The sequence below is a fragment of the Girardinichthys multiradiatus genome, chromosome 6 (assembly GCF_021462225.1).
Source record: "Girardinichthys multiradiatus isolate DD_20200921_A chromosome 6, DD_fGirMul_XY1, whole genome shotgun sequence".
Classification (NCBI taxonomy): Eukaryota; Metazoa; Chordata; class Actinopteri; order Cyprinodontiformes; family Goodeidae; genus Girardinichthys; species Girardinichthys multiradiatus.
The window spans coordinates 16,141,660-16,156,003 of NC_061799.1; the positions used below are offsets into that span (position 1 = coordinate 16,141,660).

The 14,344-nt window shown below is 44.3% G+C and overlaps 1 long non-coding RNA gene across 1 annotated transcript; it reads left to right on the forward strand.

Annotated features, from left to right (window-relative positions):
• Positions 1-295: 295 nt before the first annotated feature.
• LOC124870648 lies at positions 296-1,243 on the forward strand. The gene is made up of 2 exons (XR_007038848.1): positions 296-639; positions 824-1,243. It is a non-coding gene; the product is annotated as an uncharacterized LOC124870648 (long non-coding RNA).
• The last annotated feature ends 13,101 nt before the right edge of the window (positions 1,244-14,344 follow it).

Below are 14,344 nucleotides of genomic sequence, written 5' to 3' on the forward strand. Positions count from 1 at the left end.
TTTCAGAAAACAATTTAACAAGATGCGAAACATTTTTACAAGTACTGAAACAAATTTACATTTCAGAAAACAAATTTACATTTCAGAAAACAAATTTACATTTCAGAAAACAATTTAACAAGATGCAAAACACTATTACAAGTACTGAAACAAGTTTACATTTCAGAAAACAATTTAACAAGATGCAAAACACTTTTACAAGTACTGAAACAAATTTACATTTGACAAAATCAACCGGAAAGGGAATGTACCAACGGTGATGCTGACCCGGAAGTCAGCCTCAGGGGCTGCATCCTTCGAAGGACCCGGTCTACGTGGGCTGTGTCCTTTGTCGACCGCTAAAACCAGCGCCATAGAAAGAGAAAGGGTCCTTCTATGGCGCTGGCTAAAACCACGGAGGCCGGAAGTGAGCAGCTGCGGAATGGGACGGTCTAGCCTTTACCAGCTGTTCCCACCCTCACCTCAGCGTAACAACTGTCGCCTAGCAACCGTAGCTGCGAGGAGAAAAAAGCAGTTAAAGCAAAATGGAGCCGAACTTCTGGTAGTTTTATTTTTAATTTTTGAGGAACTTCAGCAGTTTTATCGTCGTCGCAGACATCTCCTTTATTTTATCTCCGGCTGAGAGACAATCATGCTCAGGTAAAAAATATGTTTGATTTAACTTAAAGCTTCTAGCCAATAAACAACTAGATAGCAACTTTATGGCTAATGTATGTCGACATATTTTATATATATATATATATATATATATATATATATATATATATATATATAAACAACTTTACATTTTAATTTAGTTTGACATTGTCCTTACAATTTTCAGGAACTTAAGGACCCCCCCAACTGGAATAGGAGTGGACTCTTGAAGTGTAACTGTTGCCACCTGGCAGTGGTACAGTTTAATGGATGCTGCACTACAGGAGCAGCACTCAATCAGCCCACCCCTGATAGTTGCTGCAGACGTGACTCCTACTTCAGGTGGCACAGACACTACCAAGGCCTCTCCCCCTTCGATCGGCAGAGGAGGAGGAACGCAGGGCAGGAAAAAACCAAAGGAACAGCGAGGCTGTCCTGGCCATTTTAAAGGAACAGGCAGAAAGGGATGAGAAGAGAGAGAAAGACCCACTAGGTAGAGATGAATGATGGGAAAAAGCTGCCATTGCACGGGCTGATATATACCTGTAATTATTTGAAAAGCTTGTTGTAAATTTGTAAATAAAACCCGCTAGATTTCGAATTTTCATTTGGTGTGTGTTTGTGTGTAGCACTGTGATATTTATGTTAGTAAAGTTTCTCCCAAAAATGAATTTTTAAATTCCTTTAGCAATCATAATCATTTATCTACAATGTTTTAAATATTTACAGATTTGCAGAATGTAAGAAACTACAAACAATCATGGAAAAATAATGTATATAAAAAGGAGATGAACGAATAAATGTATTTACAGGGTTAACACAAAGAAAGTACAGTAATAATTTTTTGGAGCAAAGAGAGGCCAGATATGAAGTGCATGCAGAAAGATGGAGCGCCACCATGTTTTAAGCATTCCAGAGGTACACTCAATAATGCTTTTGCCCTTGGCATGGTACCTGTTTTAAAATCGTTTTTCCACTCTGCCTGTACAGAAATATAAATGGAAATGTTTAAGTTGCAAAAATCTACAATCTAAAGACCTGTTTGAATGTAGATTAAGAAAAACAAAAAAAAACTACAACAAACAAAGAATTTACTCACTGGCCACAGGCTGCCGATATGGGGTCATTGTGCAAACTTGATGCTGTAGACAGGGGTATCCACTGTCTCCTATAGGAAAGAAACCAGCTAGTGGATAAACGGCTTGCTTGTACATTGGGGACCTTTGCAGCACCAGTGCATCGTGCACTGAACTGGTATTTCCAATGTATACATCTAAGAAGGAATCATTGAAATCACAGATGCCTTGCAATATTATTGAAGTAAATACAGGGGTTGGACAATGAAACTGAAACACCTGTCATTTTAGTGTGGGAGGTACACGTACTCATCGTCTTCCGCTTTATCCGGGACCGGGTTGCGGGGGCAGCAGACTCAGCAGAGACACCCAGACGTCCCTCTCCCCAGACACCTCCTCCAGCTCCTCCGGGGGGAGCCCAAGGCGCTCCCAGGCCAGCCGAGAGACGTAGTCCCTCCAGCGTGTCCTGGGCCGTCCCCTGGGCCTCCCCCCGGTGGGACGTGCCTGGAACACCTCCCGATGAAGGCGTCCAGGATTCATCCGGTATAGATGCCCGAGCCACCTCAACTGGCTCCTCTCAATGTGGAGGAGTAGCGGCTCTACTCTGAGCCCCTCCCGGATAGCCAAGCTCCTCACCCTATCTCTAAGGGAGTGCCCGGCCACCCTACGGAGGAAGCTCATTTCCGCCGCTTGTATCTGGGATCTCGTTCTTTCGGTCATGACTCAAAGTTCATGGCCATAGGTGAGGGTAGGAACGTAGACAGACCGGTAAATCGGGAGCTTCGCTTTTCGGCTCAGCTCTCTCTTCACCACACCTGGAACAGCGTCTCCATTACTGTGGCAGCCGCACCGATCCATCTGTCGATCTCACGCTCCATTCTTCCCTCACTAGTGTGGGAGGTTTCATGGCTAAATTGGACCAGCCTGGTAGCCAGTCTTCATTGATTGCACATTGCAGCATACCACCAAGAAGGATGAACCACATCCAACAGGATTAACTGTGGACGCAAGAGAAAGCTGTCTGAAAGGGATGTTCTGGTGCTAACCTGGATTGTATCCAAAAAACATAAAACCAGGGCTGCCCAAATCACAGCAGAATTAAATGTGCACCTCAACTCTCCTGTTTCCACCAGAATTGTCCGTCGGGAGCTCCACAGGGTCAATATACACGGCCGGGCTGCTATAGCCAAACCTTTGGTCACTCATGCCAATGCCAAACGTCGGTTTCAATGGTGCAAGGAGCGCAAATCTTCGGCTGTGGACAATGTGAAACATGTATTGTTCTCTGATGAGTCCACCTTTACTGTTTTCAATTCAATTCAATTCAATTCAGTTTTATTCATATAGCGCCAATTCACAACACATGTTGTATCAAGGCACTTCACAACAGTCAGGTACATACATTCCAATTAATCCTAACAATTGAACAGTGCAGTCGGAGTTTTTCTATCTAAGGAAACCCAGCAGATTGCATCCAGTCAGTGACTTGCAGCATTCCCTCCTCCCGGATGAGCATGTAGAGACAGTGGACAGTCACTGGCATTGACTTTGCAGCAATCACTCATACTGAGCATGCATGTAGCGACAGCAGAGAGGAAAAACTCCCTTTTAACAGGAAGAAACCTCCAGCAGAACCAGGCTCAGTGTGAGCAGCCTTCTGCCACGACCGACTGGGGGTTTGAGAGAACACAGCAGAGACGCAAAAAGAACACAGAAGCACTGATCCAGAAGTACTTTCTATGGGAAGGAAAAGTAAATGTTAATGGATGTAGCTCCTTTAGTCGTTTCACCTAGAAAGAAAGAACAGATAAACTCTGAGCCAGTTTTCAAGGTTAGAGTCTGAAAGAGAGCACATATAATTAGTTACAGTAAAAGCACAGTCAATTTCCATGTCCAGGAGAGAGAAATGGTTAAACACTAAAAGACAAGGCTATTTGGATCATTGGTAGAGGGTGAGCATTAAGTTGTTCCCAGCAGAAGCTCGGACAATTCCCCTCTCCAGAAAGGGGTCACAGGCAGACACAGAGCCAGGCCAGGTGTAGCTTCTAGGAAGATAAAAGAGAGAACAAGGTTAAAAGCTGAAATAACAGCAAACAATGCAAAATTGGAGAGTAGTGTGAGAATGTAGCGAAGAGGGTGAAAGTGGTCATTATGTCCTCCAGCAGCCTAAGCCTATAGCAGCATCACTACACAGATAGTTTCAGTTCAGATTATTTAGTTAAACGGTGCTTATTTACAACAATATCATCTCAAGGCACCTCACAAAGGGTCCCACTGATGGTCATTGTTATACTAAAAACTCCAATGATTGGGATACCTCCCTCTGTCAGACTGATTATAACCATTGGAAAAGACATCCGGGAGAGTTACGGTGTGGAGAAGCCCCAAAGAAGCGTACCACCCAGACTGTTGCATGCCCAGAGTGAAGCATGGGGGTGGATCAGTGATGGTTTGGGCTGCCAATATCATGGCATTCCCTTGGCCCAATACTTGTGCTAGATGGGCGCGTCTCTGCCAAGGACTACCGAACCATTCTTGAGGACCATGTGCATCCAATGGTTCAAACATTGTATCCTGAAGGCGGTGCTGTGTATCAGGATGACAATGCACCAATACACACAGCAAGACTGGTGAAAGATTGGTTTGATGAACATGAAAGTGAAGTTGAACATCTCCCATGGCCTGCACAGTCACCAGATCTAAATATTATTTTGAGCCACTTTGGGGTGTTTTGAAGGAGTGAGTCAGGAAACGTTTTCCTCCACCAGTATCACGTAGTGACCTGGCCACTATCCTGCAAGAAGAATGGCTTAAAATCCCTCTGACCACTGTGCAGGACTTCTATATGTCATTCCCAAGACGAATTGACGCTGTATTGGCCGCAAAAGGAGGCCCTACACCATACTAATAAATTATTGTGGTCTAAACCCAGGTGTTTCAGTTTCATTGTCCAACCCCTGTAGCTTCCTGTTGATGTGTGATTTCTATAGTGGTTCAGCAAGAGGAAAGATTTGAATGTCGAATTCATTGTTGGCACATACGGCGAAACGGAAGACCTCATGGCCTGCAAAGCCTGCAAAACCAGATCCTACCTCCTCCAATTCTTTCTCTGTGGGGAAATTAAGTGTTTGGAGGATAGTCATCATTTTATCCACCACTTTGTGCACAACTCTGAGGACAGTTGCACTAAAACAATTTTCCCATTCATCCTGTAGGATGTGCCACACGCTAACCATTAAATGGTTACCAGCATTTCAATTTCATGGCTCCATCCATGATTCTTCTGCTAGCGTAACAGACTAGCGAGCTGATAAATGCTGGCCCTAGACCAATGCTGGTTTCAGGTCAGTGTCAGAATTTTTTCTAGTACCAACATTTTATTATTTGGTACTGAATACATCTTTGTTATGCTTCATCCCTGTGAAAAAAAAAACAACAAAACATTACTTTTTTATGTAATAGGGTGTCTTTCAAGAAAACATTTTAAAATGAGGTAAATTAATTTATTTTTAATTTTTGCTGATGTGACCTGGGTGTCTTTTTATGTCCTTGTATTTTTAATAGTTTTTATTACTTGGACCTGTATGCTTGATGTTTGTTTTTATTCTGGATTCATTTTAAAACAATTTTTCTTTAACACTGTAATAGTGACGATTGATACTACTTGACCAGTGTTTCCCAACCCTGGTCCTCAGGGACCTCTATCCTGCATGTTTTAGAGCACACCAGCTTCAAATAACTGTATTACCTCTTCTGCATGCCATCATGTGCTGCACAAGCCTGTTAATCACTCATTCATTTAAGCCAGGTGTGTGGCAGCAAAGAGACACCTAGAGAGGACTCCCTGAGGAGCAGGGTAGGGAGCCACTGATTTCCGCCACCTCCATTCTGCAGCTTTCTCTTCAGCTTCTCTGTACATCATTCCAGCCACTGTAGCCATTATGACTATGCATTTTAAGTATTTTCTATATTATTTTGCATGCAATGTCTTATTGAAACTTTGATTGCTGTTGGACTCTGAAAGCCACCGCACTTTGAAGCTGTGTGTGTCTCACTGTGTTTGAACACCTGAGCATAGACTCAGGTGAACTTAAAGTTGGACTGCTAGAACCTCATGGTGAAAACTCACTATTCCATTGTCTTCACTCTTAGTGTTTTTCCACTCGTTGCTCGCCTAAAGGTTTTATGTGTCCCTTTGTGTTTCCCTGAGCTCCAACGTTGGGGGCTTTATAACTGCAGCCTGGTGGAGGCTGCTCCCAAAGCTTCGCCCAGTACTGTATTTTCTCTTGTTTTTGCCATAACTGCTGGTTTGACTTCCATACACACTCAATGTTGTTTTATCTTGTTTAGTTAGTTATTTTACCCCTTTTGTGTAGAATTTTTGCCTACTTGATTAGGTGAAGATTATTGAATCAGAATAGCGAGGTGTATCAGGGCTGTTGATTTCATACATTTCACGTAGATAAAGAGAAAGCGTTTGTGTTTATTTTGAGCAAGAGTGATTTGTCTGTCAAAATAAGGTCAAAGTTCCCCCACCTTCAGTGAAGCGGTTGATTAAACAGTGACATCTAGTAATAGTTATCAGTTACTGAGAATTTAATAAATGGAGTTTAGACAAAAATTCAGAATGAAAGACTCACCTTCACCGCCTCCTAATCTGCATCCTGTCCGTCTGATTCTCCATCCAATCACCTTCCGACGCCTTGCGTTTTAAGGACCTTCAACTGGCTTCATCCTCGCTTGTCAGCTGAGCTCATCCCTAGTCCACCCCACCTCCACCATCTTCCTTCACATCTACTCCTGGCTTCCTCGCTCCCTGGCTGCCAATCCACCACCAGTGTCGGATCAGAGGGAAGACATCTCTAAATCTAAGCCTTACAAATGATCATCTTTGTGCCATTCTCAGCATTCATGTCTTCCTCCCAGGTCCAAACGCCAAATAAATAACCATGTAATTTATCATCATTAAAACTTTTCTTTGTGAGTCTTTTCAGATATAATTGTAATTATTAAGGGCCTTGAGCCATAATTACAACACCAGAGGACATCTCTGATTTCGATTCGTAAGTAATGATTTTTGGTTAGGAAATTATTTTTTTTCAAATTATGATTTTAAATTATAATTCTTGATATATATTAATTAATTAATAATCATAATTCTTACAATCTCTACACGTCACTTAAAAAGATTATCTCCTGTTGTTTTAGGAAAAACTTTATGTCCACAAATCAATTTGCCTTACATGCAAGAGTTGTCAGGAATACAGTAATACTGTTGTGGTGGCATAATTCTCTCCACTACAAGGCAAAATTAAAAGATCTATGCTGATGATAAAAAAATTACAGCTCCACAGTCCACATGGATTAAAATGTGGCAATTTTCCTCAGCTTCCAGCAGGAGTTCACTTAATGATAAATAGTAAGTGGAAGAGGCATGATGTGGAGGTTTTGGCTCTCACCTATGGAGGGAGAACGTTGTAGGAATGCTACCAAGAAGGCCAGGAAGTGTGGATATGAGTTTGTGAAATAAAAATGAAACATTCATGCAAATGAGTTGTCTTTGACAGCATAGCCACTTGAGTTTCGAGTGAATAATAGCATTGAAGCAACACACTCCATCCTCATTTCCATATCCATTTCAGGTCATCAGACTTCATATGTATTAAAATGTGCAGCAGCATTCTTTTGACCCCATGTAACTCAGACCTTTAAACTTACAAAAGCTTCCACTACCATCAAGTGTAATTCACCCAAATCAAATCCATTCAACATTTGCTGTAACTTTTTAATTTCTAACTGAATGAAATTACAGTATGTGAAGCATCTAATCAATCTCTGTGGGCCCATCCAACCCATTTTCAAACATGGGATAAAATAATTTGTTCTCCTTGGAGATCCTTCTTTATTAATGTTGACTGGATATAGTTGGAACAGGGGTACAGTTGATACACCTTAAATAATGTCCTTGCGCAGCAGGCCTAAACTATGATGTTTTGCAAGCATATGCATATTAGCATCTCACTGAGTGAGCCAATTTTCATCAATGCGAATCTCTCCACTCCAAATATATTGGCAAAAGTATCTTAATTACATAGTCTTGTCATTTTCGATATAGCACTGACCCACATACAAAGAACACTCAGAGGAAACAAGCTGAAAGTGTAACGGTGTTTATTTACAGTACGTGAACACAGGGACATGAATGGGTAAATTCGCCAACTGAAAGAGAGGGGAAGTGAACTGGTGAAACAGGGAACGGTGTTAACGAAAACAAAACTTGTAAACAAGAAAGTGTCTTATGTCGAAGCCGTCTCTGCTTCTCCAGGTCCGTTGATTTGGGCACAGGTTTCAAAAGAGTGAAATAAACACAAAATACAATCAGCTTAAGTTCGCCTCTGCGCAGAGTGAGAGAGATGCTCCAGCCAACGCCTGCGAGCCCAACTCTGCTCTCTCTCTGGTTCCAGCTCGTTTTATTAAGTCTCCAGGGTGTGTTCACATTTCCTTCTTTACATATATCATATCACTCAGTTGTATAACATAACAGTTCCTTATGTCCAAATAAGGAGTGCTTCTTGTTATTTCTTCCAGCAAGCTCATCTTGTCTTGTCTCCGGCCCTCCCTGTCCTTCACCAATTTATGACCTTGCACTCTCTATCCGCTACTCCCTGTCCTCTATCTGCACATTCCAGTTACACACATAGATAGTTTATATTCTACACTTACTAAGTAAATGCCGTCAGGTCGCCAGGGGTAGAGGGAGTCAGAACCTGGGTGTGCGAAGCTAGGTTGTCCAGATGCTTCAGTACGAGCTGGGGAGTGAATACTGGTGAGTTCATGAGAGAGTTCAATGTTCAGGTACTTGCGTTGGAGGGTGGACAGGGTACGCCTCTGCCTTGGTTCAGGAGTCGGGAATTTCCAGGAAGCTGCCAGCTTAATCCAAAACACGAAATCCAATACGTAATCCACAAAACGTAGGTAAACTTGAGCGTCCAGGAAATCACTGGAGCCAAAGACGAAGCTTAACGAAGACAAACAAGGTTCAAGTTTCAGCCTGCAAAAAATCAAATACAATGTCAGCAAAGATTCATGGAACGAAGCATAGCTTGGGTAGTGGCTAGGTTTGTTACCACTGAAGGCAAATACTCTGGCAAGTGCTGGCAGGCTCCTGCTTAAATACTCCTCAAGGCAATCAGCAGATTAGTCGCACCTGTCACCCCGTGCACCTGAGAAACTCAGGTGCACCATCTGAAAGCTAAAAACAAAGTGAACACAAACACACACACACAAAAACCCAGAACCCTGACAAGTCCCTTCCACATCAAATAGTTTTTTCAGCTTCTGTATCGAAAAGAGTCGCCACAGGTAACCATTTGTGAGTAAGTGACAACAGTTTTTGTTGGTCGTTTTCATACACGCTGATTTGTGATGTAAGTTCCTGACATATATTAAAAAGTCATTAATTGATCTTACCAATAACATAAGAACTACACTCAATAAATAAACTACATTCCCACATAAAAAATTATAAGTTTAAAATTATTGCTACATTCCTACTACAATTACAATCCATACTAAGGTAGCTTCAAAGTAGCTGCCTAAATATAGGGCACACTATATAAGCAAAAGAAATGCTATGTAAAAATAATTTCTTTACGGCATTTAGCTTTGGGTAATTATTAATAAAGAAAGAAGTGTCTCCACTGTCCCTGATCCACCCTACAGACATGGTTATTATTCAGTATGAAGGTTTCTAATTAATGTGGCATATGAACCTGCAGGATTGAGTTTTGTGAGTGACCTTGAACTATGTTAGATCTGGATAACTGCTGTATTAACAGCAGTGTTATAAAAGCAGCTGTTTCAGCACACTGCCATTGTAAAAAATTATTGTTACAAAGATGAAAATACTGGCATGTTTTCTAACAGATAATTTTTCCGATCAATTTCTGAAAGAACATAACAAGAAAACCTTTTATTTTCCTAAGGACCTTTAAGTGTCTTTGCATTGATGCTATCTTAACAGAGAGCAAGCACGATATTTGAGGTGAAATAAGTTCATTTTGCCCTGAAATGATCCATAGTAATTTGACTTAGAGTTTAGTTTTAGGGAACCTGAACAGGTTGGTTTTAGCCATTAATAGCCAACTGTCTACAAACATTCCTGGTATCTAAATAAAACACACCCTTTACAAACTGCGTCTCTGTCAGAGCTGCAGTATGTGTCTCATTGAATGTAAATGCTTGCTTGATGGTAGCATTAAATTATAACAGATGAACTTGAAAGCTACTGTTAAATCCTCCAGTGACAACTGGTAATTTGTATACACTATGGTAATTCAGAGAAAACAACATTATTCATTTACTCAAACAATCTACGCATGGTCCCATCCCTGATTACACAAGTCTCAGACTTTAAGTCTAAGTCAAGTTTGAAGTCTTTGTAACTGTGACTAAAGTACAGCTCAAGACTCCCTCTGAGTTAGACTGTAGTTCCCATTTCTTGTATCTGTTTTAAAATCACATGCCCCCTGACCCTATTCAAATTTTCCAGCGTAGATCCTCTGGGAAGGACAGATTTTGATGTGAAAACTAATTCAGCAAAGCTTCGGTTTAAAAAACATTTTATCGAAAACTAAGGCTTTATTTATCAAGTAAAAGCTTTCATGAGTTTAAATGCTTTGAAGGTTTTTTCCCTCATTTTATTTATTTCCCTGTCATATCGGTTGCTTTTTGAAGAGAACAGCCCTTCCTGCAGTCATGCTTTGAGATAAAGGATTTTACTGGGGGAGTAGAAGGGAAGGAACATGTCAGGAACAGTGCCTCAGTGCAGCCCAGATTCCCTTTTCAGTATCTCTTTAACATACAAGCACAAACACCCCTGCAGAGCTTCACTGGTATTTGTCATCCAAGTCTAAAGGATGTATTTCAGTCATATTTGTCTTTCATGTGAAAACATTTTAATCCTGACAAAGTATGAGTAAAAACTCTTTCTGAATCAGCATGATAATGAAGAGATGGAACGAGTTCAATACCTTACTTCAGGTTAAAATTAAGCTCCATGTAAACTGCAGGAGAGACTGAATAGAAGAAACACATGTTCTTCCTCACCTTTAAATCTTTAAATATACAGCCAGGTGCTACACTTTGAAGTCTCCCTTGAATGCACAAAATGTTTGTTAGTTGCTTAAGAAATAATGTGCATAGAGAGAAGAAATTTTCAGCACTTCTCATGTAAGAAAAACACTTTTTTAATTAAAAAACGCAGACAAGATGCAAACACCACTAAACAGCATGTGCAAAATCAATCAACTGCAATTTATATAGTTTTCTCTGCAACTATTCGCTAATGCATTATTTGTCAGATGTAAATGCATATAAACTGAAAATAAAGCAAAAATATTTTTATTTCCTTTTGAGCAAAGAACACCACAGTGCAAGCAATCACATTTCGTACTCATACTTGTCGTCTTCCGCTTATCCGGGACCGGGTTGCGGGGGCAGCAGACTCAGCAGAGACACCCAGACATCCCTCTCTCCAGACACCTCCTCCAGCTCCTCCAGGGGGAGCCCAAGGCGTTCCCAGGCCAGCCGAGAGACATAGTCCCTCCAGCGTGTCCTGGGCCGTCCCCTGGGCCTCCTCCCGGTGGGACGTGCCTGGAACACCTCCCGAGGAAGGCGTCCAGGAGGCATCCGGTATAGATGCCCGAGCCACCTCAACTGGCTCCTCTCGATGTGGAGGAGCAGCTCTACTCCGAGCCTCTCCAGGATGGCCGAGCTCCTCACCCTATCTCTAAGGGAGTGCCCGGCCACCCTACGGAGGAAGCTCATTTCAGCCGCTTGTATCCGGGATCTTGTTCATTCGGTCATGACCCAAAGTTCATGGCCATAGGTGAGGGTAGGAACGTAGACCGACCGGTAAAGCGAGAGCTTCGCTTTTTGGCTCAGCTCTCTTTTCACCACAATGGACCAGCACAGCGCCCCCATTACTGTGGCAGCCATACTGATCCGTCTGTCGATCTCCCGCTCTATTCTTCCCTCACTCGTGAACAAGACCCCGAGATATTTAAACTCCTCCACTTGAGGCAGGAACTCCCCTCCAACCTGAAGAGGACAAGCCACCCTATACCGGTCGAGTACCATGACCTCGGACTTGGAGGAGCTGATCCTCATCCCAGCCGCTTCACACTCGGCTGCGAACCGCCACAGCGCATGCTGTAGGTCTTGGCTAGAGGGGGCCAGCGGGACCACGTCATCCGCAAAAAGAAGAAACGAAATCCACTGGCCCCCAAACCAGACCCCCTCCGGCCCTTGGCTGCGTCTAGAAATCCTGTCCATAAAAGTTATGAACAGGACCGGTGACAAAGGGCAGCCCTGCCGGAGTCCAACATGCACCGGGAACCGGTCCGACTTAGTGCCGGCAATGCGGACCAAACTCCTGCTCCGCTCGTACAGGGACCGGATGGCCCCTAATAAAGGGCCCCCGATTCCATACTCCTGGAGCACCCCCCACAGGGCATCATGAGGGACACAGTCGAATGCCTTCTCCAGGTCCACAAAACACATGTGAACCGGTTGGGCAAACTCCCATGAACCCTTGAGCACCCTGTAGAGGGTATAGAGCTGGTCCAGTGTTCCACGGCCGGGACGAAAATCACAATGCTCCTCCTGAAGCTGAGGTTCGACTATCGGCCGGACTCTCCTCTCCAATACCCTGGCGTAGGCCTTACCAGGGAGGCTGAGGAGTGTGATCCCCCTGTAGTTGGAACACACCCTCCGGGGGACCACCACCCCAGTCTGCCAGTCTAGAGGCACTGTCCCCGACCGCCACGCAATGTTGAAGAGGCGTGTCAACCATGACAGCCCTACAACATCCAGAGACTTGAGGTACTCAGGGCGGATCTCATCCACCCCCGAAGCCTTGCCACCGCAGAGCTTTTTAACCACCTCGGTGACTTCAGAGAGTCCAACCCCGAGTCCCCAGCCTCTGTTTCCACCACGAAATGCATGATGGCAGGATTGAGGAGATCCTCGAAGTACTCCTTCCATCGCCCGATAATGTCCTCAGTCGAGGTCAGCAGTCTCCCACCCCCACTATAAACAGTGTTGGCGAAGCACTGCTTCCCCCTCCTGAGGCGCCGGACGGTTTGCCAGAATCGCTTCGAGGCCAACCGGTAGTCCTTCTCCATGGCCTCACCGAACTCCTCCCAGGCCCGTGTTTTTGCCTCTGCCACAGCCCGGGCCGCAGCACGCTTGGCCTCACGGTACCCGTCAGCCGCCTCAGGAGTCCCACAAGCCAACCACAGCCGATAGGACTCCTTCTTCAGCTTGACAGCATCCCTTACTGCCGGTGTCCACCACCGGGTTCTGGGATTGCCACCGCGACAGGCACCGCAGACTTTACGGCCGCAGCTACGGGCAGCAGTATCGACAATAGATGTGGAGAACATGGTCCACTCGGACTCTATGTCTCCAACATCCCCCGGGATCTGGTCGAAGCTCTCCCGGAGGTGGGAGTTGAATACATCCCTGGCCGAGGGCTCCGCCAGGCGTTCCCAGCAGTGGGCCACTCCAGAGTTAAAGAGAGTCCAACCCCTCTCAAGGAGATGGGTTCCAGAGCCCACGCTGTGCTTGGAGGCGAGCCCGACTATTTCTAATCGATATCTCTCGACCTCCCATACAAGCTCAGGCTCCTTCCCCCCCAGCGAAGTGACATTCCACATCCCTAGAGCCAGCCTAAGCATCTGGGGATCGGGCCGCTGAGGTCTCCACCTTCATCCGCCACCCAATCCTCTTTGCACCGGTCCCTCACGGTTCCCCCTGCAGGTGGTGGGCCCACTGGGGGATGGCCTCGCGTCTCTCGTACGGGCTTGGCCCGGCTGGGTCCCGCGAGGAGCAACCCGGCCACCAGGCGCTCTCCGACGAGTCCCGACCCCAGGCCTGGCTCCAGGGTGGGACCCCGGCTCCGCCGTACCGGGCGACGTCACGTGCCTCAATATTTTGGTCCTCATGAGGGATTCTTGAACCACTCTTTGTCTGACCCATCACCTAGAGCCTGTTTGCCATGGGAGACCCTACCAGGGGCATTTAGGCCCCAGACAACATAGCCTCTAGGATCATTTGAGCACTCAAACCCCTCCACCACGTTAAGGTGGCGGTTCAAGGAGGAGATTACTACATTTCAATTATTATTATATTTTTGTATTTCTACTTTAAGTTTTACTTTAAACGTTTATTCTTTGAAGAGTATTTCAAGGTTTATCAGATGTAACTTGTGGTATTTCAATCCCCAGTGAAAATGTTCTAATTTATTCTCCATTGTTGAACCTATGGGAAAAACTTTGTGTTATTTACAGTTCTTTTTGTTGTTTAATTGCTTGACACAAATACTTCATTTTGTTTCCCTCTGTCGTTAGTACAGTTGACCAAATGAGCTTGAGGTCTCTCATATTGATCTTTAAATGTATGGAGAAAAGCCAATTGCCAGTTGGTCAATTGGCCGGCCTTGGCTCTATTGGATGTGTCTGTTCTGATTACAATTTTTTGTTGCCTCGTCAGCATGGTTGTTGAAAGATTTGAAAGTGGAAAGAAAGTCTGTCCTGCTTTCAGATACACTTGCTTTTGGGACCATGTCT